General features: G+C 46.8%; 1 protein-coding gene and 1 pseudogene across 2 annotated transcripts in view; both read right to left on the bottom strand.

Annotated features, from left to right (window-relative positions):
• CFAP43 (cilia and flagella associated protein 43) overlaps positions 1–21,305 on the bottom strand; it is a 922,989-nt gene that overhangs the window by 349,360 nt on the left and 552,324 nt on the right. The gene's annotated exons all lie outside the window — the stretch shown is intronic.
• On the bottom strand, positions 19,019–19,091 carry LOC147712017 (U6 spliceosomal RNA; annotated as a pseudogene).

Below are 21,305 nucleotides of genomic sequence, written 5' to 3' on the forward strand. Positions count from 1 at the left end.
GAAGCATTTCAAATAGTTGTCTGGCCAGTGCAAGCTGCACCAGTGTTAAGTTGATGGGAGTTTTGGGAGTTTCCCTATTTGGTTGAAGGGAACTAAAGTGTACAGGTGCGAGCGTCAATAGAGGGTTGTTTTTTTAGTGCTCAACTGGTGATCAGTTAACGACATTTTCAGGATGGAGAAAGGATTTCTATAGGTGTTCATGCTGGTGCTGTGTAGTTTTGCGGTACATTCGGCTGAGATGCCGCTCACCAGAGTGACGAGGGTTTGCGATCCGTTCGGGTGAATCGTTTCTCAACTAGGGTGAAGGACTTCACTCACAATGCAGAGAATAATTGTTGATGTTATGATCATCTAAGATGCTGTCAAATGTATTTTACTTAATGCTATACTGAATGTTTAAGTATGGTGTAATGTTATACAATTTTGAGGACTGCTATGTTAGATTTTAGTTGCCAGAATATTTCTGTTTAGTTTGGAGCGCTGTTGGATGTAAGAGTCAATGGAAGTCCGTGTGCATGTGTATGCAGAAGGGGTGAGAGTTGTTGCAGTTCATTACTTAAGATGATTCTTCCGCAGGGGTTGAGGAGATATTGTAGGGGTCATGCTGTGTCGCACCCTAAATTTGCGAGAGTTCTTACTCAAGGGTGAAAGATTCTCATGGTTGAAATGCATTGGGTGTACTGCATGTGATTTGTATCGTCCTCCCTCTGGGGTTGAGGAGGTGTTAGTTGGGGTCATGTTCTGTTCCACCCAAAGTTGAATGAGTCCTTTCCCATGGGATAAGGATTATCATGGTTGAGATGCACCTGGTCTGTACTGACCCCCCACAGGGGTTGAAAAGATGTTAGTGGGGTCAGGTTGAGTTGCACCCTACATTTGTAGAGTCCTCCCTCTGTGGTTTGGATATCTAGGATTGTGTTGTGTTGCAATCTTAACAGCCTACGTCTTTGCTCAGTGGTTACAGATAGTAAGTTTCCATGTGGTATTGTGTAGGAAAGCACCCCTTTTTGCATGGTTAACCCCCACTTTTTGCCTGACATCTGATGCAGTCATACTTGATGTGCCCTTGGTCCCTGCCAAACAGGCTCCCAGGGCCTGTGTTTGTTCCCAAAAACTGTACCTTGGTACCCACAATTGGCACAACCCTGGCCACAGGTAAGCCCCTTGTAAAAGGTATCAAATGTAGAGAGGGCACTGTGACCAGGGAAGGCCTCTAAGGTCTGCAGCACCTATTGTGCCACGCTTAGAGGCCCTATAACTTAACACCCACACACTGCCACTGCAGTCAGTGTGCTTTGGGGCAGGAAAAGTGAAGAGTCGACATGGCACACATCCCTGTGTGCGATGCCTACAATCCACTGCCTGAGGCCTATGTAAGGCACCACTGGGGTAGGGTGCACTAGCCTCAGGTGAGGGTAAAGTTGCATGAGGCCTGCACCCGTACAGTGTTTACATCCATTCTTAGACATTGTAAGTGTAGTAAAGCCATAAAGAGTATATGGTCTGGGCGTTGGTTATTACGATTTCCACAGCTCCTTAATGGCTTTACTAAACCTGGAAAGTTTAGTAGCAAACTTTTCAGCACATTAAACCCACACTGATGCCGGATCATATATCCGAATTATTTTTTGCATGGTAGACTGTGCAAACGCTTGTGGGGAAATACCGACAGACAATGAGGGGAATTATAGGAGGTTATGGTCAGTCTTTGTTAATGGCTGCCTTTACAGACTGGTATGTAATAGTATGAAAGATAACACAGAACTTGTGACACTGGTATACACTGGACGAAAAGGTGATGTACGGTTCATGGGAGGCCTTGGGGGAGGGGAATACTGTAACTAGAATTGAATGAAGGGCTTGAGGGCAATGGGCGAAGGTGTGCAATGCTCCATTGTTTGTCCTTATTTTTTATATTATTTATAGGTTGGTTCCTAAAATCTACCTTATAAATAGGTTGTTGCTGAATAATTGTACAATGACTGCATAAGACTCACATTATTCTGTCTCACTGTGTGAGGGCTTGAGTAGTGTGCATACTGTTCTGTTACTATATGACGAAAAATTATGAAAACATTTACAAAAGAAGAAATGTAATCTTCAGAGTTCTGTTGTATTGCAGCAGTACCACTCAACTTTGCAGGAGATGTTTTTTTTAATAGGAGCCTTCACATTTTAACGGTTGGTTCTTTAGACATATGTCCAAGGTTTTCAGTTACAAGAGAGCCACAAGATTGGAATCAGGTCCACCATAAAATAATCAGTTCAATCAGTCATCAAGATTTCTCTGCAGCAGTGACAGCTTCCTTTGCCCATTGCACAGAGAAAGCTCTTGCTACTCCAGGCAGGCGTTTCACAGAGATAAGCAGGAGAAAGTTCCAGTTGTAACTTGGCCAAAAGATTTCATTTCATGCAGGCAGAAAACTTTCTCCGCTGCAGGATTTTGTCCATCCTCCAGCCACAGGACGCAAGTGTTTATTTTTTTACACTTCTGTTTAGTGGCATTTCAATAGTCACAAAAGCACAGGACCCTTGCTACAAGAAGTCAAGGCAATGGGAGGTGGCTTAGTAATCCCCAGTAAGAGAGGCTACTCCGAGCATACATGGTGAGGTATGCTCAAACAAGTTAATTGGGGGCTCACCAGTCATTTGGTAAATTCTCACAACTCACTGGAGTTGGGACGTGGTCACATATACAGGAGAACCATATGTCATAAAAAAACAATAACAAGAAAGCATTCCATAGTACAAACATGCCTGAGTCTCGTGTTGAAGTGTGCAAGTAGTATTCGGGGAGAAATGGGAATGAGCAGGAAAAGGGAAGGATCGTAGTGACCCCTTTGGGGAAGGAGGGGGGGGGGGTGGCAAATGCTAGGCAGAAGAGAAGGGAGAGGACCATCTGAGGCAGCCCCGGTGGGGTGGTCACACACTATCCTGCTCAGGTTCCCCTCTACCCACCAATGTGTCCCATCCACAACTTCAAGTCCTGTATGTATTTATCCCGCTCACCGTCATGCTCTCTGCCGGGGCCGGCTCAAAACTCTTCAGTCAACCCCCTCTTCATCATCTCTCACTGGTTCGTCATTCGACCCAGGTAATTCCCATTTCTCAACAACTTCCATCCAGAAGAACGCAATAGGTCTAAAGTGCACCCCCAAGCCTCCTCTCTTTGCAGTGCTCTCTCCTCGATTAGGGCCCAACGAGTAATATCGTTCATCCAGGTTTCCAGGAAAGGTCCTCTGGGGGACTTCCAAGCCATAGCTACTTGTCTCGTTAGGGCCGGAGCCAAGTCCATAAATATGTTCCCCAGCTTCTTGGGTGCCGGTCTATGGAAGAGGCCCAGGAGGAAGATAGTGGGTGTATTGGCAAGTGGTCTAGTCAGTGTCCTACTGAGTCTCACAATGACAGTCTCAGGTCATGTGATGGAAATCAGAGTTCAGCAACGCAGCAAGGACCTCTCCTAGGGTCCCCACAGTATACAACCCTAGTTCTGGGGGGAAGTACAGTAAGTCCTATGGGTGTAGTTGTATTGTATGTATTTAAGCCACAAGCTACAGTAGACATTCTGTGGAAAAGCAAGTACCCTCTTCCAGTCATTGCAGCATCCAGCGGGCCCATAGGGCATTCTGTGGTTTCAAGACAAGTCCATTAAGTACCCTGTAAAAACATGTGATCAGGTGGGTAACTGTTCCCAGCATCAAGAGGAGCTGGAGGACTGCATGAGTGGGCGGTTCCACCTCCGCAGTGCCCCGCAGGTCACGTAAGGCATGAACAAGTGCTTCGTAGTTAAGAAATTAGCCCCCTGGTAGACAGGCCCGTTCCACCAATTCTCTGAACTGAATTAGGGCAGTCATCTGGAAGCAGTCTTCCAGGGTCACCAGACCAGCTTCTGTCTAGGAGTCCAGTTTGCCTGCAATAAAATAGCTCTGAGGCTCACCAAGGGGAAGCTCACCAACGGGAGCTTGGGGGCATAAGGAGTCGGCACTCCAGTGCGTCACAGCCCTCGTCGCCAGCAGGTCAGAGCAGATGACAGCAGGACACCCGGGTGGGGAGTCCGCATCTCTGGGTGCAACAGCTTTGCCAGCAGTAGACCTTGGTTAGGCTCAACACCCATCTTGCCAATTTCTGAGAGACCAGCTCCACCGTGCCACCTAACGATCCATTGGAGTTGGGCTGCAAGGAAGTGCAACTTTAATTCTCTAGGAAGTCGCAGCAGAGGGTAGCGAATGCAACTCTCTGATGTCCGCCATCTCAAAGCAGTTCCCAGAGAGGTGAATCGAGTCCCCGAAACCAGGTCACTGGGATTTTCACAAAGAAATAAAAGAGTCTCAGGAGCATAACCATTTTAAAGAGCGTTATTCGGGCCATGGTGGGCCGGAGAGCCTTCCACAGCCCTGTCTAGTTCCCTTAAAGATTTCATAGGCTGCAGAGATAGTCCCTCGTGTTTTAACCCTCGCCATCGGGTGAGTGGAAAGCAATCTGACCCATCTCACCCAGGCGGCACCAAGCCCCATTCGAAGCATGGTGGCCTCCAAGTTATTGAAAAACAATTGAAGGAGTATCACCCGATGGATAGGCTGAAGGTTTTCCAAAATTGGAATAATTATTCCTTTTCTAAAAACCCCTCACTCACCACCTAGTGGTGACATGCTTCATCATCGGGGTCCACCCTGGTGGCCTAGCGTCACCAGTGGGTGCTTCGACACCTGTAATACAGTGGAGCAAGTTGTGAGGTGTAAGTGCAAAAAAGTGTTAAAAATTGTCCCGGTTTAACTTTGCAAGAATGAATTTTTATTGAAAAGCAACTGGACAATACTAAAATAATAAAAGTGAGATCCTGGAAGGGGAGTTACGACCTACGTATCTCAATATGTGTTCATAGTGCATTGGTCAACATGTTTCAACCGTGAGGGAAGATTCCCGGTATTCATCAGGACCAAGGAGATGGATGGTATGGGCCCCCTAAAAGACCCACCCTGTCCTAAATCCTTAAAAGACCAGTGGTAGGGTGTAGTCGAGCAGCAGACGGTAGACGTAGGTTATGGGCCTCTCGCCACGCCAGTAAACTAATACGTTGTACCGCATGAAGCACCTACCCCCCGAAGCTTAATAGGATAATCTCACAAGTTTTTGTATCTATGCTTCTCAAATTTGAGAGCACACCACCTATGGGCCCAGTGTCATTGTGAGTTCTACCTTCGGGGGGCAGTAGAGGGACACATAGTAGGTCCTAAATGCCTCATTGATGCATTGAGGTGAAAAAAGAACTGCCCTCTCTGCTGTGACCAGGCAAGCGATAGGGCGGATCAACCAGGCGAGGAGTCTCCCTAATTTCCCTTCCTCCTCGTGGGCCCTGATCACGTAACATTTATAGTTATTGCATCTAAGCTATTTCAGGGCTACATTATAGGATTCACGCACCTCCAGCAACAGCGGAAGTGCCCCAGGACTCCCACCTTGTTCATTACCTTGTACATGGAGCTCATCTTCCAGTTTCTTAAGATCTCGTTCCAAGTCACGTTGAATACCATATGTCTGTCCTAGGCAGTGTGCCCTCACCACCACCTTAAAGGCCACCCATTCTATGCCGGGGCTCAAAGTAGACTCAGAGTTGGAGGCAAAATAATCCTTAAACGGTCAGCTAGGGGGCACTAAAAGGGATGCAGAGGTGAGCCTCCATGTAGGAATGAGAGGGCATTCATCAATGGGGTGCAAGGTCAAAAGGAGAGGGCTATGGTCCGCTAAAGTACAGCCCAGATATTCAGTGAGTGTTACGTAGCCGCTAAGTGATGTGGTGCACACAAAACGGTCAATCCTAGTATGGACTTGGTGCAGGCCAGAGTAAAAGGAGTAGTCCCTATCTGCTGGGTGCACCAAGGGTCCTCCATGCCCCAGTGGGTGGTCCAAGCAGTCAGGTCAAAATCTGCCCTATGAGCCGCGGACCCGGTAGCGGGGGAGTGGAGCGATCCAAGGCCATGTCTAGAACACAATTAAAGTCACCGCCAATTAGGTATGGCCCTCCTGTCAGCCGAACTAGGAGCGCTGAAATGTGGAAGGATGAGATCTGATCTTGGTTTGGCACATAGACACTACCCAGGACCACAAGTTGGCCACAGAGTCACCCCTCTACAAAGATGTAGTGGTCCTCTTTATCAATGTCATCTGTAGTAATCTCAAAGGGAATCCCTTCCCCCATTCATAACACGACCCCCCTCGCAAAGGCTAAATATGTAGCAGCATGAAGTTGACCCCGCCACCTCCGTCAAAGGTGGTCAGCCTCTGCAAGAGTGAGATGTGTTTCTTGAAGCTGGGCAACATGTACCCCCATCTTGTAAGGTATGTCACGATTTGTGCCCTTTGGTTGCGGTACATACAATATACGTTCCATGTCATCAGTTTGTAGGTGTGTAATGTGTTAGTCATTTGAATTGCTACACAACAAACCAGCAGAGGCAATTCCACTACCAGTACCCCCGCCCACCAACCACCCCACCCCACACCGCAGCCTTACTTCAGAGACGGAAAAGGGCAACAAGAAAGGAAAGAACAAAGCAAGCAGCCCAGCTCCTCATCCCCAAAGCTGCCCACCCGAACCATGTGAGCCAAAAAAAGTGGGAATATCACACTGCATTCTCGCTAATGAACTTCCAAAGTGGCATGAAAAAGGGGGTGAAAGTCAGAGACAGACAATCAGTTCAGGTGCCTGCAGACGCATCGGCCCTTGCGGGAATGGCACAGTCTACATGATGGGCTCATTGGGCCACGTAAGAAGAGTGGCACTGCTCAAATAATGTCTTCTGCAGTTTGGAGGGTAGCCACCGGGAGTCCAGCGCCCTTGACATGGAGCGAATCAGAGTCTGTAGCTTTGTCTTAGTGATCTGAGCTGCTGTTGTTCTCCCTGTTGGAGGTCCCCAGGCTCAGTGAGCAACACCGTAGCCTGCAGTTCTGCCGCATTACCCATTTTGGCGTTGCTTTCAGCAGCGCGGTTGCTTTCAGCGGCGAGGTTGCTTTCTGCATCAACAGGAATCTTGTTCATGTCAGACCAGTGCGTCTCCAACTAAGCTCACACCTCGTCCAGGTTCTGGCAGAAGTGAGAGTGGTCATCCCACAGAATCTTCAGTCTAGCCGGGAATATGATAGAGTACTGAATTCTATTCTGTCAGTGTGCTTGGTCCACTTCCATGAAGGAGGCACGCTTGGTCTGTACCGCTGTTGTGAAGTCCGGGAACAGTGTGACCTGGCCATTGCTAACTCGGAGGTGCCCACCTCTCATGCTCACCAAAACAGTACGTCTTTATCTTCATAGTATAGTAACTAAGCGACCACAGGTCTGGGCGGGCAGCCCAGGGCCAGCGGCCAAGCTGGCACTCAATGCGCCTGGTTCAGGGCAAAGAAAGGCGTGAGCTGGGTCAGGCACACCACCATTTTCAGTCAGGGTTCCAAGCAGGCCACCATATCCGGCTCCTCCATGCCCTCGCACATTGTTGCGCCTACCGTGTCCCTCTGCGTCTTCTGCTTTCTGTTTCTGTTGTTGCACCCAATTTGATAGGTGAGTAAGTTGGGCTTTCATGGCTTGCTGCGTGGTGTGCAAGTCGACCAGGGATGTCTCATTGTCCTTCACCATGGCAGGCAGCTTCTGATGGTCCGCATGGAGCAGGCCTAGTTCAACGGGCACCTTCCCTATTTCACGTTGGAGAGTAGATTTTGAGTCTTCTATGGCCCCTACGATCTAGTCCAGGGTGCCCTGCAAGGTGGGTGAATAGGAGTCCAGTGGAGCCTCCAGTTCAGACAAGTCCTGTTCTGAATCCGGTGCCAATGAGCATGGTCACTGTAGTTTGACCCTTGGTTTGCCCATGCTAAGTGGGCATGAGGTGCACCACAGCAAGAAACCTGCTGATCCCATAGCTTGTATCTGAGATCACCCCGGTTCCCCCAACCAACTTCTCGATCCTCACTCGTTGACCCCACTCAGCGGTGGCGTTCCCCTTTGTGCCACCCAGCACCGCCAGGGTTTCAGCAGTGCTCACAGAGAAGACACTCAGCCATGCTACCAGCTATGTGGGCACCCATCCTGCACAGAAATAGTCTCTTACCACAAAAGTTGGCCTTTTCAGACTGCAAACAAGCATAATCGGGTCCCCCACGCAGCGGCAGGCGGAACAGGAGCCAAGCACGAGGGCTCCTCTGGGTATGTGGTACGTGCCACTCAGAAGCAGCCCCTGTCACCAGGTATCAGGGCCTACATTGTTCACGCAGCTTGGGATGGCCTCTTGCCACTAAGTTAGCCGCTCAAATGCGTTTGGAGTCCTTCCCACTCAATGACCTCTGTAGGGCAGAAGACCTCTGCTGCAGTCGCATTCTCAGACTGGGGCTCTCAGCACCCTCGTAGGGGCCTGCCTCATCGGCTGTGGTTTTGCCCCTCAGGGTCGGTGCTCTATGGCGCAGAGCAGCTTCTTATTAGTGGAGGGGAAGAAAGTGAGGCACAAACATCAGAGCTAAATCCTCACTGTAGTCAACCTTCAACTAATAACCACAGCTGTCTGGAAGCAGAGCCATCAGCCCAGCACCTCCACCCACAGATAGGGTCGTGTGCCACTCGCCCCTAGCAGCTTCGATGGAAGTGAGTTGGAAATTCCCCGGTCTCCCAGGCAGAGCAGGAGCCTAGGACAGGGATGCTGGCAGGCCCATCTCCATGCCCTATACCCCATAGCAGCACCCAGGAGTTCTAATCATCCTCACTTATGCGAACTGCTGCCGGGGCCCAGGGATTCCGCTGCGCTCTCGTTGCCCAGGGGGATTGCACCACTCTCAGGGTGGTGGCAACAAAGCAAACAAGCATTTGCAATGCAATAGGTCTCGCATTAGGAAAGTTTGAGCTATTGGTATGGTAAATGACACATTTTTTTTTTTTTAAAACCTTTATTAAAAAAATAAGGAGATACATGCGCAGGCCCACAACCATCATGGCCGGCCGCAAAGACAGTCAATAGAAACAGGAGAAACTTAGGCCAATCAGCAATCAGGATATGTTAAGGTACACCAGACGTGGTTGTGAGTCTCGCAACACAGGATATGAGGTTTTCATTTTTAAATTTTAGAAGAAGAGTAGGGGCTGCAACAACAAGGACATCACACCTTACAAGAGAGATACACAAAAGAGACGAGGGGGACTTACCCCAATTACAGTCGGAGATAGGCTATAACTACAGCAACTATATATTCTAGGCAGCCGCGGTGGTAATACTGGAGAATAGGCAATATTACAATAAACAACATTGCTAAATATCACCCCAGAGAGCCCACCCCCCAAGAAAGGAGAAACAGAGTCTAGTTGAGATGCCGGAAAAGAACAAAGGTGTAAGACCAAGAGACAGCCAACCCTACGAAAGAGGAGAGAACCCTCCCAAAGCCGGAAAAGAGCGATAGGGACCATAGAACAAAACAAACTAAAATAACAAACCCCCCCCCCCCCCGCACCCGCCACCCTGCACCCCTGTAATGGCTACGGCCTAACCCACTAACAGCGTGCCTGTCGCCCTGGAACTGCCCCAGAGAAGGGAAAAAGTACAAGAAGTGAAGGAGGAGAGAAACAGACACTCCCCCGGACACCCGGTACCCCCCGCCGGCAGTGACCCCCCCTCCCCCCCAGGCACATTCATCATCAATCAAGGCAAAAATTCGGCATTATCATGGGGAGGACCGTCACCAATAAAAATCCCCCCACCCCACCCCTGGCCCGGTGAGATACTTGATGCAGTCCCGGCAAAAGAGAACTGAGCAATCCTAAGAAAGTAGAAGTCAACCCTGCAAGCTGCACGGGTAGTTCCATCGCCAAAGTCATAACAAATGCAATCAAAGGGAGCGTCTCAGGTGGTCCGAAGCAGTGGCGAGGAGCAAGAACAAGTCAAGATCAAAGTCAGCCCTGACCAGTGCAAATCCGTTCCGGAGCCCATTCCGACCAAGCCACATCCGACAAGAGGCAGACAAAGCGTCCACGGCAATCCGAGGCATTGAAGATGGAGCAAAGTCCGGACACAAAATGGCGGTCTCCGTTACACAGAAGGGCCGGGACGAAGAAAAATGGAAATCCCCTTCGACAGGACCCCAAGACTCGGCGTTGACGAACAGGACCTCCAGCGACGATACACCATCGGATAGGAAACTTGAAGGGAAGACCAGGCACTGTAGCAGATGAAGGAGAAGTGAGGCCGACTCCCAAAGGAGCAAAGTCGGGCTGCCGCTCAGGCACCTCAAGATGGCGGGTCAAATCGCTCGACTGGACCACAAACTGCTGTTCAGGTGTTGCAGCGTCAGTGGCCGGTCGCAAGCAGACATCATCCAGCTTTGCCGCCAGGGAGACACATGCGACGGTGAATAGCGAGCGGAGCGCCCCAATAGCTGCCATTATGGAACTCAATGAATGTGCGCTATCCATCCCCTCCATCCCGGGGCCCAATGGACGGAGGGGGACACAATCTCCAGCCCACATCGCCTGGCTCCGGGCACACATTTAGCGATCTCAACAACAGGGGCTCCCCAAACTGGCACACTCAACACAGTCACCGGCCGTGGGTGCAGCCCGTCAGCCCCCGGACCGGGAAACGAGGGTCAGGCACACAGCCCCCAGCCACGGTGCAGGAGGATCACAGCACGTCACAATGTCTCTTCTCCGGCACCTCCCATCAACGAGGTCACAAGTCGAAAGCGGAAAGAATTATTCAAATCTGGAAGACCGGCCACAGTCGCGGTCCCACAGCCGATGTTGATCAGTTCCCGCTCGGACAGTTCAGAAATCGAGGTCCCGGCGGCAGCCCGGGAGTAGGCCGAAAATGGGACACGACTTAACTCCGTCGCTGAGTAAGTTAGGAAGTCCGGGACAGCACCGTTGGCATCAGGTAACCTTCATACATCCAGGCACAGGGCGTGGGTAGAGGATAAACAACAGGATAGACGAGCCGCCGGTGGAGGTCGGCGGAGCCGGGAGCTTATGCGGCCATCTTGGTTCGCGGCGTAGCTCCTCCCCCGTAAATGACACATTTTGTATTCATGTGTTGGTTTTGAAAATAGCGAAATTAATAGCTTTGTCATTTACAATGCCAATAGTTTTAACTTTCGCAAATGTGACACCTATAGCATTTGTCATGCAATATGTGTTGTATTTACGTGACTTAGATCTATTGATTTTACAAATAACAATGGCTTTTACTTTTTTTAAAATAATTAATTCTTAAATAAAAGTTATTGTAATTTATAATGGCAATAGTTTAAACATTTGTAAATAACATTTGTGAAGATTATGTTCAGTGTATTTTATTGTGACGAAAATCCAAGAACAGAAGTGAAATAGTAACAACTTTTTGTGACATTTGTAACAAAGCTTGAAACATTGAGAGAACATATTTGAACCAGTTGTTGTTAAATGGTTGCACAGATTGATGCTGTGGTGGCGCTGAGTGATGTTGTGGTGGTGACGGGTGATGCTGTGCGTTCAGTGATGCTGTGGTAGTGCATAGTGATGTTGTGGTGCCCCTGAGTGATGCTGTAGTGGTGTTGAATGATGCTGTGGTGATGCTATAGATAGTGAGTGCGATAGATAGATAGAGGGAGGGCGATAGATAGATAGAAGGAGGGTGATAGATAGATAGAAGGAGGGCGATAGATAGATAGAGCGAGGGCGATAGATAGAGGGTGATAGATAGATAGAGCGAGGGCGATAGATAGAGGGTGATAGATAGATAGAGCGAGGGCGATAGATAGAGGGTGATAGATAGATAGAGCGAGGGCGATAGATAGAGGGTGATAGATAGATAGAGCGAGGGCGATAGATAGAGGGTGATAGATAGATAGAGCGAGGGCGATAGATAGAGGGTGATAGATAGATAGAGCGAGGGCGATAGATAGAGGGTGATAGATAGATAGAGCGAGGGCGATAGATAGAGGGTGATAGATAGATAGAGCGAGGGCGATAGAGGGTGATAGATAGATAGAGCGAGGGCGATAGATAGAGGGTGATAGATAGATAGAGCGAGGGCGATAGATAGAGGGTGATAGATAGATAGAGCGAGGGCAATAGATAGAGGGTGATAGATAGATAGAGCGAGGGCAATAGATAGAGGGTGATAGATAGATAGAGCGAGGGCAATAGATAGAGGGTGATAGATAGATAGAGCGAGGGCAATAGATAGAGGGTGATAGATAGATAGAGCGAGGGCAATAGATAGAGGGTGATAGATAGATAGAGCGAGGGCAATAGATAGAGGGTGATAGATAGATAGAGCGAGGGCAATAGATAGAGGGTGATAGATAGAGCGAGGGCAATAGACAGACAGACAGACAGACAGACAGACAGACAGACAGACAGACAGACAGACAGACAGATAGACAGATAGACAGATAGACAGATAGACAGATAGACAGATAGACAGATAGACAGATAGATAGAGTGAGTGCGATAGATAGACAGATAGAGTGAGGGCGATAGATAGATAGACAGATAGAGTGAGGGCGATAGATAGATAGACAGATAGAGTGAGGGCGATAGGTAGATAGATTGAGGGCGATAGATAGATAGATGGATAGAGTGAGGGCGATAGATAGATAGATGGATAGAGTGAGGGCGATAGATAGATAGATAGATAGATAGATAGAGTGAGGGCGATAGATAGAGTGAGGGCGATAGATAGATAGATAGATAGATAGATAGATAGATAGATAGATAGATAGATAGATAGATAGATAGATAGATAGATAGATAGATAGATAGAGTGAAGGCGATAGATAGATAGAGTGAGGGAGATAGAGTGAGGGCAATATATAGATAGATAGATAGAGTGAGGACGATAGATAGATAGATAGATAGATAGATAGATAGATAGATAGATAGATAGATAGATAGATAGATAGATAGATAGATAGATAGATAGGTAGATAGATAGATAGATTATATAGAGGGAGGGCGATAGATAGATACAGTGAGGGCGATAGATAGAGTGAGGGTGATAGATAGATAGATAGATAGATAGATAGATAGATAGATAGATAGATAGAGTGAGGGTGATAGATAGATAGATAGATAGATAGATAGATAGATAGATAGAGTGAGGGCGATAGATAGAGGCAGATAGATAGATAGATAGATAGATAGATAGATAGATAGATAGATAGATAGATAGATAGATAGATAGATAGAGTGAGGCCGATAGATAGATTGATAGATAGTGTGAGGCAGATAGATAGATAGATAGATAGATAGATAGATAGATAGATAGATAGATAGATAGATAGATAGACAGATAGAGTGAGGCCGATAGATAGATAGATAGATAGATAGATAGATAGATAGATAGATAGATAGATAGATAGATAGATAAACGCTGAAACTTAACAGACATTTTTGTAGATATGGGTCCTTTCATTACACACGGTAGGCCCACAAATTACCACTCTGCAGCACCAATCTGCAGCACCAATTTAAACCACCACTCTGCAGCACCACTGTGCAGCACCACTGTATAGAACCACTCTACAGTGCCCCTTTACAGCACCAATTGAAAGCACCACTCAGCAGCACCACTGTACAGCACCACTCTGCAGCATCACTGTACAGCAGCACTCTGCATCACCACTGTACAGCAGCACTTTGCATCACCACTGTACAGCAGCACTCTGCAGCACCACTGTACAGCACCACTCTGCAGCACCACTGTACAGTACCACTTTACCCGATCCGCCTGCAGACTTTGGGAGCACTTTTGAAAGCCCCTACTTAATATCTCCCTAAAGCATCACTAACGCGATGGCTTAGGCGAGACCTAAAAAGGGAGGGAAGGTGGATGGGCAGTCACGACAACGCAGTGCATCAACACATCAGCCTCATGACGCTCCCGGACCACTCACCCGGTTTGTCAGCAATGTCGACTTTGCTCCACAGCTCGGGGCTTTTCACATGACCGGACACACAGCACAGCTTCCCAGCAGGAGTGCACAGCCACAAATCATGCTTGCACTCTGGAGGCTCACAGCCGGTTAACAATCACAAAGATTCAAGTGGGCGTTCGGAGCACTCGCTGGTACGAATGCCCACCAAAGACCTACCACCGACCTACGCCGTCAGTGCCTAGGACAGATGGCGCCCAGCAGGGGAGAATCAGCAGGAGTAATTGTTGGCCGATATGGAGCTGGCAGACTCCATTACCATGGCTGGCTAGTCACGCCCCCCGTATGCATGTTAAGCAAAGGCCAGCACGCTAACATGGCAGGACTGGGACCCATATAGGCTTGTGAGGTAGGAAGTGATTTGTAACACTTGTTCTGGAGAAACATGTTGTTCAACAAGATTACAGACAGAGGTGGAGTCATACCTCTCCAGAGTCCTCTTTAGACAAGAAGTCAGTCTTCTCTAAATTAAGCATGGAAGTCTTCTTATGTTCTCTGCTACAAATGGATTACCCAGGGAGTTGTTGAAAGGTAAAGTGAGTCAGCTGCTGGTGAGAACCCCTTAGCTAATAGTGAGAAAATTCCAGCGCTTCTCATTGCCAGGTTTTGCATCCGTATAATCCAATTCTGGGATATGATACCAGGGAAAAGTCTATGGTGCAGTCTCTTGCACAAGCAAAACATATTGATCATTCCTGAGCTGTCTCAGAATCCTTACTTCTGCTCAGGTAGGCAGAATTACTCCCACTAACTCAAGGAAATCTCCAACATAAGATTCCTTCTGCTCTAGGAGGCCTATTGTGGGGATTGAGTTCAATGTTCTGTCTCTGCTCTTCAAATTTAAAGGAGATAAATACAGAAAGAGCAATTCAGAGATAGATGTGTTTTAGAAAACAGGGAGTAATCATTTATTTCTATCTTGGACTTTGTGTAAATTGTCTTTGTTCTGCCAGCAACGGACTCAAACTAAGCAGAAGAGCAAAGTAGTGGTGAGATGCCAGAAATTCTGCCGCCAATAATAATTCCTGTTGTTCAGCACTCAGAAGTGCCCAGGCAAAATATGTGTAATATTTCAAAACTAGTAGAAGCTCTATTAAATATACATCTTTATCAATAGTCTTTTCGTGGACCTTCCCATATAGACTTCAAATTTGGATTTAGTTTAAGAGGTTGATGAGTACATTTTAATTAGGACTCCCGGTTTTATGTTATTTTTTTACTTTTCTGCCTGTATTTATCTATATTTATTTTTGGGCCATTTTATCTATATCTATCCATATTTATTTAGTATTTTGCAGATAAATGTAGTTGTAAAACTGTACATTTCCAAATGTATTTAATTGATAGACACGCAGTCATACTTTGATGTCAGTCGTGATTTAGCTATTTAAGCTGCCAAATATTACATAACAATACACCCACAGGTAAATATTAGCATTATACCACAACTGTATGTTGACATATACCATTATTTAAAGAAATGTCATCCTGTTTTTTTATCTTCCCATGCTGTCCATCAGCTCAGCTATTGGGCTATAATTCTTGAACGACTGCATGGAGAGTCAATTAAAAGAAGCCCTGTTTTCTGTATTTATTCTTTTTTAAAAATAAATGCAGACAGAAAACATATTGCCTTCGCTCTGTATTTATCTGTAAAAATCCGTAAAAATGGAAAACCGTGAGCCTTCATTTTAATCAAAGTAAGATAGGGGCTTACATAGCATACGTCTGAAACAAGGACATGCTCTGAAAGGATATCAATGAAAATTTAGATCTGGTGCAATGTTCTTGAAGTCAAATGAATTAAACTTCTTTTTTGGAACCTGAAGGCCAGTTGGCTACAATAGATTGCCAAATCGACAACCTCACTACGAGAATGGACCATAAGAGAAAGTTTTTGGACAAATACAGTTAAAATACCTTTGGGTATATTTACTGTTTTTGTCACTGCTGAAGAAATATGATATGATTTGATGGGTTATTTGTATTGCGCACAGCTACTCCGAGGAGTGTCCCGGCGCATGCATAGTGTGGTCCCCAAGATAGAAACTAGTCTTGCACAAAGCACCAGGTTTTCAGTTTCTTCTTAAACAGCACTAGATTACTCGTGGAGCGTAGCTCCAATGGGAGTGGATTCCATGCTGTCGTGCCTAGGAATGTTAATGGTCTGTCCCCAGATCTTGGACGCTGAAACTTTGGGATCACTGTCAAGAGTTTGTTGGAAGATTGTAAGTGCCTAGTAGGATTATAGAAGTTGAATCTAGCTCTTAGGTAATCTGGCCCTGTCTGATGCAAATCAGCATGTACTAATGTCAGAGCCTTGAATCTGACTCTCTCTGTGATGGGCAGAAAGTGGACTCCCCGCAAATGTGAAATAATGTCAAGCTTTCGAGGCACATTAAGCAGGAGGCGAGCTGCCGCATTATGGATCACCTGCAGCTTGCCCAATTAGTACTCCAGTGTGCCCAAATATAGTGCATTGCCATAATCTATTCTAGATGTCATCATTGCCTGGGTGACTGTTTTCTTTGCTTAGAAGGATAACAGGGGCACATTTTTTTTGAGGGACATCATAATCCCGAAATTTACAATCACCAACCTTTTGACCTGAGGATCAAATGAAAGTCTGTTGTCAAAAGTTATTCCCAGGTTTTTGGGCATGTCTTTCTGGTGTCTGGAAGAAAGGGACGTGGGGGATGGTGGGGGGCATCATCAGGCCAAAAAGTTAGCCAGAAGTTTGGTTGGAATGCCCAGAAGAGGATTTTCCTCATTATATTTGAGTTGAGCTTTGGAAAGCCAGTGGAAAACTGCAGTTAGGCAAGTTGTGATGTGTGAGCCCTTCCGCTCAGAGTCCTTATTCCAGGAGAATAGCAATTGTGTGTCATCCGCATAGGATATCACTTTCGATCCCAGTTCTTCTGCTAGAAATGCCAGGGGAGTGAGATATAAATTAAAAAGCATCAGACTCAAGGTCAGCCCAAGGGGGACACCTGTATCCATTTCCTGTGGACTGGCCAAACAGAGAGGAATCCAAACTTGCTGGCTTCTCTCTGCTAAAAATGACATCAGCTAGTCCAAAGCAAGTCCTGACACTCCGATGGCCTAGAGACAGACAAGTAAGTGTAACAGTGTGTAGAGTACTGTATCAAATGCTGCTGATAAGTCCAGCATGATCAATACAGCTGCTCCCCACCCATCAAGGGTTCCTTTGATATATTCTGATACCTCAATCAGTGCAGTTTCTGTGCTAAAACGGGCTCTAGAGACTGATTGGCTTTGGTGAAGTAGCTAATTTGCTTCCAAGAAGTTTAACAGTTGAATATTCACCTGTTTCTATTGCATTTTAGAGAAGGCTGGTAGCAAGGAGGTGAGCCTATAATTAGCCAGGATAGTAGGATCTGCAGCTGGATTTTTTATAAGTATAAGGATCATCGCTTGCTCCCAAGCTCCCAGAACTGCTGCTGTCCTTATTGAGGTATTAAGAATGCAGTTCGCCACTAGATTAATAGTATCAGCCCCTAACGTCAAGAGTTTAAGGGGTCATGGGTCTTTGGGGAAACCCAATTTGAATCAATTTTGTTTAAGATACTGCACTGGGGGATCGATCACCCAAGCGTCACCACGGCATAGTAGGCAGTGGTTTGTTTACTAAGATGGGCTCTAGCCAGGGCATGGTATAGATATGTAATTTTGGGACCCTCCGTCTAGGTAAAGCACAGGACTTCCTGTCACAGAAGTATCCTCAGGATATACATTTTAATGATGAGCTAACAAGGAGGTGGCTGTGGAATGCATGCTCTTCATCGAACCAAAAATGTCAGTTGGCTGCAGAAATTAGATGGCTGAGGGTGTAAAGCAGCTGTTTAAGATCTTGCTTTTATATGTGAATGTTTTTTCAAAAATGATTTTTGTGATGATTTTCCAATGGTTCTATCACCATTAATTAAGCTCTGCAGCTGCTTCCTGCCAAAATAATACCATATTTACAGACCTTGCAGGCCAGACTGATGGCAATATTCTGGACTCCTGGCCACAGGGCCGGACTGAGAAGCCAAAGCAACTTTGGCAATGTTGTCAGACCGACCCCCACCTTGGGGGGAGGGGGAGGAGGGGGAGCACTGCTGCTTTGGTACTGGGAGGTGATATTGCAACACTGCTGCAAAGCCGGACCCCAGTAACAAAACCAGCCCCCACTGCTCCAAAATCAGCCCCACCCTTACAGCCTTCTGGGCAATCGCCAGATGCCTGCCACGCTGGGGCAACTCCTCCTCTTGGGAAGAGGAGCGTTGCCCCACTGCTTTCTCGCAGTGCGAGAAAGGCGAAACACAAAATGGTAATTACCACTTTATGTTTCTTTTCCCATTGCGGGCAGGCAAGTGGGCGGAGCTGCCTGGGCAGGACAGGAGTGGTTTGCCCACTCCTGAGTACGCTTGACTGGTTTGGTCGGCCCTCTGTCTCTATTGTATTACAGGACTCAAGCACCTAAGAATTAAAAAGACACATTTTGACTGTTTTCCTAAAGGTTAACAGAATGTGCTTATGCTTAACATCTTCTGGCAGAAACTTCCATATCTGTGGGCCATAAATAGCGAACCCCCCAGTACTCTTTACAGTGGCGCCTGGCTCTTCGAATTGTCGGACCTCAATGCTTGTGATGGTTGGTACCATGACAGTTTCTCCTGTAGGTAGACTGCTGCATTGATGTTGTATGTATTTGTTTGTTTACTTATTTTTATATCTGTTTGAGTTTATTTGAATAATATGGAATGCTTCACGAATTTGTGTCTCATCCTTGCACAATGTTATTATCATTTGTTTACCGTAGATACGCTCCCCGATGAAGGGCACAATGCCAGAAATGCATTGGAGCCATTATGAAGAGAATATAATATCATGTTGAAGAAATGTGTACTCGTGAAAATGAAATGAAGTCAAATTTCTAATGAGAATTGATGAGAATAAATATCAATTTCAAATGAACATTGTGAACATATTAGTTTAAACATTAATTGGAATCCTACTTGGGAACCACCACATTGTGTCATATGGGATGCTATCAGTCACCGATTGGTAGCACTTTAGTATCCTTGCACAGGGGCCATGCTAATCGTCTCTGTTTCCTTCTGATTTTAGTATATGTGCTGCTGAAGCGACACAGACTGCAGCAATTAAACAACAGACAGGGACTGACTAGGACTAAAAATTGATCCGGAATCCAAAACAAAAGTGCCTCCCCGTAGCGAATTAGGTAGCTAAAAAGTGTTGCCCATATTGAGGCAGTTTTTAACTTGTAAATACGTGCTGTGTACGTATTTTTCGGGATATGAGAGACTGCATGGATGTTTGAACTTGCCGCAAGTAAAATCGGGTAATTAACAGTAAACACCGTCCCAGCAGACAATAAAACAGCTCCACAGACAGCCAAAAAACGTGCCCACACACTGATAAAGCACTGCCTGAATGCTTTATGGCCAGTCTGGCCTTGACAACAGACGTGCAGGTTTAAATGTGATACACTGAGTTGCTAGTAGTTAACGAGGAGGACGAAGGACCACTCTTATGCATGTCTTTCCCGTGTCAGGGCGGCGGGGATCGGAGGCACTGCATTGGTCTGGTTATCCTCCTTCCTGAGGGACCGCACCCAGGCTGTTCGCCTGGGTGACTTTACTGCGGATTTCCGGAAAGTTCAGTGCGGGGTCCCCCAGGGCTCTTCTCTTTCCCCCCTCTTGTTTAATCTTTACATTGCCCCACTTATTTTTTCTTTACAGCAGATGGAGGTCGCAGTATATAATTATGCTGACGACCTCCAACTTGTTTTTGATCTGTCCTCCTCTCCCTCTTCTATCTCTAATTTCCAATCTACCATGACCCACATTCGTGACTGGATGAACCACAACCATCTAAAACTCAACCCAGATAAGACCGAGCTGGTGTTGACGGGTGGTTCATCCAGCCCCTGGTCTCCTCTGTTCTGGCCCCCTTCCCTGGGTTCCCCACCTGTCCCCTCTTCCTCAGTAAAAACCTTAGGTATCAAGATCAATTCTCAACTTACTCTCCACTCCCAGGTTAGCTCTGTGGTGTCCTCTTCCTTTCTCTCACTGCGTACTATACGCAAGGTGTCCCGTTTTTTTTCTTTTCAGGCCCTTAAACTGATCACCTTGGCGATGGTCATCTCCCGCCTGCACTACGGCAACGCCCTATATGCTAGTATACCTGCATATAGTCTTAAGCGGTTGCAACAGATCCAGAACCAGGCGGCCCGCCTGGTGTTCAAACTACCAAAATTTCACCATGTCACCCCCCTCCTTAAATCTTTACATTGGCTCCCCGTTCGTGAACGTGTCCAGTTCAAGCTGGCCTCTATCACCTTCCAAGCGAGACTGGGCACGGCACCGGCCTTCATCTCTTCCGAGATCACTCCCTATGTCCCCACCAGAGACCTTCGCTCATCCACCCAGGCCCTTCTTACGGTCCCGCGATTTCGGAGGAAGAAATGGGGCGGTTCGAAATTTGCGATCCTCGCCCCACTCCTCTGGAATTCCCTGCCCCCTGAGCTTAGGACCATGACTCTTTATTCCCAGTTTAGAAAACAACTTAAGACTCTCTTGTTTTCTAAAGCTTTTAATTAAAGTCTTCCTCCCACAGTCTGAATTGCTTTATTTCATTGTCCAGTTCACCCTGTTTCTGTAAGTTGTAGCGCCATGAAGCCGCTGGCGAACGTGCGCTTAATAAATAATTTTAAATTCAAATTCAAATTCAAATTATGCATTCATAGCACGTATTTGTGTCATGGTATGCATTTCTTCAGGTTTGATAGGCAGGTTCTTGCACAAAAAGGTGAACTGCAGAAACTAGGAGAAGCACACCTTTTGAATTTGTGTATCTCAGACCTGCCAGCAGGTGTGCGGCACTAGGAACAGGAAGAGGCAAGAGACCAAGACTCAGGCCAAAGCCTACTAACCCACCAAAATGGCTATCCTCCTATGACAAGGACATCAGGCTTGCCACTGCTCATTTTGACACACAAGATGATGGACAGAATGTTGCACAATGGCAAAACATTCACCCCCAGTCACAGATCTGGGCTTAATCCATTGTTATTTTGCTCACCAAGCCACCCCATTTTGAGACAATTAGTGGCCAACCAAATGTATCTGATCACAGGGCAATCTCCTTAGGCGATCTGTTTAGACCTCATTAGCTGTTCAAAAGTTGGCCAAATCTCAGCATTGTGATTTGTAAAGGCACACCAGGGATTTGAACACTGATAGAGGACCTGAGCCCACTGCAAGGCAGGATCTGCTATTCCTGCATCTGAGAAATGGTTAATTAGGATAGAGTGTTAAACCCCATCAAACAGTGGAGGCAGT

This window comes from Lissotriton vulgaris, chromosome 5, assembly GCF_964263255.1.
Source record: "Lissotriton vulgaris chromosome 5, aLisVul1.2, whole genome shotgun sequence".
In the NCBI taxonomy this organism is placed as follows: Eukaryota; Metazoa; Chordata; class Amphibia; order Caudata; family Salamandridae; genus Lissotriton; species Lissotriton vulgaris.